We start from the raw sequence: 4,165 nt of genomic DNA, 5'->3' as shown, positions 1-4,165 counted from the left end.
CGTTCAAAAAAAAAAAAAAAAAAAAGAGAAAAACAAAAAGCGGGACGGCGAACGCGGAAGGAGCAAACCAGAAAATTCGATCGCCTTTGTCACGATTTTTGACGCGCGCGGCTGTGATAAACGAGCAGAATCATCTTATATGGGGAGGAAATATTATGTGTCCAGACGTTGTTCCTGATGAATCCGGATATTCCTCATATATCTCAATTTTCCTAAGTGCAAGAGAGAATATCAATACACGGAGAAAAAAGTTAAAATTTTTGTTTTCCGTGAAAACAAATTTTATCCTTCGTGTGAAAGGTCCATCTTACTAAGAACATAGCAAATTTTGCAAATCTTGCAAATCTAGCAAACAGTACATCACAGTTTCTAAAATGTAAGTAACACGTACGAAATGAAAGGATAGCAGTCCAATTGCTGCAGAGAGTGTCGATCTGTTCTTCGATTAGAAAATTCTGTAGTAACTTTCGCTATGAAAATTCTCTCCGTGTAGGAACGACATGTCGCCGTGATGTGTGTGTGTCGCGCTCGTTTAATCAATTTACCAAGTGCACTCACAGTATACGACATCTGCACGTCGTGAAAAAGTCGATTCTTGAATTGTTCTTGAATCGTCGTCACGATTCATCTGTTAACTTGCTCCCTTCCCCGTTTGGTCTCATTTCAGTTCTATTTTCCTCGCACTCACTTCCTCCGTACGCTCTGAACAAGATCAGATTTATCACGTAAACTCGAGCGACTTCCGTTCGCGCCGGCACCATGCATCGTCCATCGGTCGGACCGGCAATTTTCGGCAGTTTTCGGAAAAGTACATAATCGCGTGCGCGCGGGCCCTTAAGGGCCACGGAGTTGGCGTGACGTCGACGTCTGGAACGAACGATCGTGCCATCGGAGCCGTTACCGAGGTAGATAGGCCGCGGATAGCTGTCGGCCTCTCGCAAAAGCCTCTCGTGAAATGCACTTGTGAAACATGCGCTTATAAAACATGCAGATCATCGCCGGTGTCCCGAGAAAGTTGTCTCCGGACACTTCCATATTGTCGGTTGTTACCGAACTTTTGGCATAGCTCAGAGCGTAAAAGCAGCTCTCTATCTATCCATCCATATTATACAGACCACGGCGGACTTATATCGCGCGCTTTGAGTCGTAAATGTTAGAGGCAGGGAAAAACGAGGCGCTTGAACGAAGAGATCCGGAGATATCCATAGTTTCCGAGCAGATCATTAAAGAGCGAACCAAGTTTCGAGGATATAAGTAAATAACGGAACATTGCTCTCTCCGCGCGCAATTTCGCGGTAGGCGCCGCTCGATAGAATTCGCGAGCAAGTGAGAAACAGAGAATCACAACCGGAAACATCAATTAAGAGTCCGAATTTAAGACTCGCGGAGGAAATTCGTCGGTAATTCGTGACCTCAGCTAGATTTGACGAGTGTTTCAGCACATAGATCGCACTTGGTCGCTAGTAACGCCGGTAGTTCCGAGTAAAAACGAAAATTGGCGCTACTCTAGAGCTAACTCGCTATTTCTACGAGGCGGGACGAGGATGCGCTATTATTTATCACGCGCAGACGCTACGATATGTCTGATATCGCGTCTCGGTTGTCCGTTCGCCGTGAATTCGCGAAAAAATGTTTCCCATCGGGCGATGGCGGCGATGACCGTCGCGACCCGTTCGCTCGCTCACGTTCTTCAATGCGAGGCTACAGATCGAGGTAGCGAGCGCAACGTTCGCAGGCGGCAACGCCGTATTAAAAGGATCTTAACGCGCGGATGTAGACAATGAAGTAATCGAATACGACTCAGTCAGTCGTAAAATCTTGCGCAAACGGCAATCCGTGTCAACCTACTAAACCGTAAGTTTCCACGGCCCCAAACATCTCTCTCGCTACGGTTATCCCCGTGTTTCTTTCAACCGTGACACCTCCGGCCTTGTTTCCCCAATAAATCAGATCAGAGACGACGGTATCGACTTGGCGATCTCCCTGCCGTCGGATGCGTGGGTGACAACCTCGGGCAGACAAATCGATCGCGGGAAAAGGCAGCCCTATTTACGATTTTTCCGCCACCCGCGCGCGCGGTACGACCCAACCGCGCGATGCGACGCGACAAGTGCCGACAGAGAAATTCCCCTCAAGAAGCGTCAACGTGCTAAAGCGCAATTTTGCCGAAGAATTCAGTTCCTGACTTTTCGGAAAGAGGGCAAGAAATTATGAGTTAGATATCCTGAAGAATATTTTCGGAAATAGAGGACTCTCTATATGTATAATATAAGCAAAAATGCTAGAAAGAGAGAGAGAGAGAGAGAGAGAGAGAGAGAGAGAGAGATTGCTTGGCCTGAATTTTTCAAGTACCGGAGAAGGCACGATATATTATTATAATATTCGCGAAATGTTTGTCGCGTAATATGTTATATCCTCTAAAAATACTCTATCGCGTCTTATTCTCTACATATTTACTCATCAAGGAAATAACTTGTGCGAAATTTCCATCAGATCTACCTGACACCCCCACAGCAGTTTTAATCTCCGATATTTTTTTGCGGAAATTCGCGCGAGAACCCGCCGGAGGAGGGTCTGGCGGAGATTTGCTGCGCGTCGAACGCCTCGCTGCAGTCTACCCGCAACGATTACACGTCCCTAGACGCGACGCGTCGAGAAGGGAGAGGCCCCCCGACGAAAGGATACGCTCAGCCTTGGAACGAAAAAACGTAACGGTCGTTCGCCCGCAAGGTGAAGAAAAGTTGGCCGTAGCCAGGCACTGACCGAAGCCAAGGAGACGCTTCGAGCGATCGCCGCTCCGGCGATTCCTGTTCGCTCGGACGTGCCTCGGCTCTCCGGTCCCCGACCGGTCTCTTCTCTCTCCTCGCTTCTCATCGCTTCTCTCCACCTCGCTTCTACCGCATGCCGCGGCGGGCAAACGGGCTCTCCTCTCTCATCTCCTCTCCTTTCTCCTCCGCTCTCACGGAACGGACCGGTCCCGGAAAATTACCGCAGACGGACGATCTTTCAACCGGAAAGCTCCGGCGGACGCGCCACCTCGGGGACTCGAGAGAGTCGCCTCTCTCTCGGACTTGTGCGTCGAGTGCGCCTCTCACGCGACAATTGTCCGACTGTCTCGATTGTTTGTGCGCTGACTGTTCGAAAAAAATGGGCGAAAGTGCCCCTCAGTGAGCGCGAGCGATTATCGAGGGGATATCCTCTAACAGTCGCCGGGCGTATCCGCGAGTTCGCTGCTAACGTCTCACCGGATAATTAAAAGAGCCGACGATGTTGTAACAACGGATAATGAATATATTCTTGCCGATTATAGGAATTACCGGCATGACCATCGAGATACACTTATGATCACTCGAGTGTATGACTATGATCGAAAGTAATAGCCGTTCATGACGATGTTCCCACAGCAATACTTCGAGCTGGAAAGACCGTGGAGAAGTATCGCTAATTGCGGTGAAATATCCCGCGGGATCATTTTTCAATGAAAACCTGATCGTATCGGCTAATAGAGAGAGTAGAGTAGAATGGAGAGAAAAAGAGAAAGAAACTGAAAATGGATCCTTATTTACGAGTAGAAAAGTATATAATCTTGAACGGCCAAGTGCCAAAGATATTAATTTCGTTATTTAAATCATCGAAATTAATGCGTTTCTTTGACAGTCGCGCCACGTACTCCTTCCTCCTCCCTGACTCTCGACGATGTACTTGAGGAATGATTCGTAAGAAAATTATCGTGAAGGAGCGATCTTTCATCCGGAAAATTCGCAGCCGCCTCTTTGATACCGCGCCATTTGCAACGTATATCGATGAGACGTTTCAGCTCTTTCAATTATGCACAAAGATGAATAGGACGAGTTTCGTTCTTGATCAGACTACCCTTCGCTCCATCTATTTTCATTTCCTCGTTCTTCTTCCCTTCCTCAGCCCCTCTCGCCTTTTTGAATAGTTCGGTCTCGAAAAATTCTCGATAGGAATAATTGACTGGAAAGTACAGGCACGATGATATTTTCTCACGCGAAGCTTCGCTTCGCGACGACGCAGCAACGAGACGTAGAAACGCGATATATTCGAACGAAATGGGAAATCGAATTACACGAAAAGAAAGGAAGAGAGAGAGAGAGAGAGAGAGAGAGAGAGAGAGAGAGAGAGAGAGAGAGAGAGAGAGAGA

This window comes from Odontomachus brunneus, unplaced genomic scaffold (genome assembly GCF_010583005.1).
Source record: "Odontomachus brunneus isolate Ranch 3 - 2012 unplaced genomic scaffold, Obru_v1 Obru_scaffold_059, whole genome shotgun sequence".
NCBI lineage: Eukaryota > Metazoa > Arthropoda > Insecta > Hymenoptera > Formicidae > Odontomachus > Odontomachus brunneus.
Note: the sequence above shows the minus strand (reverse complement) of the source record.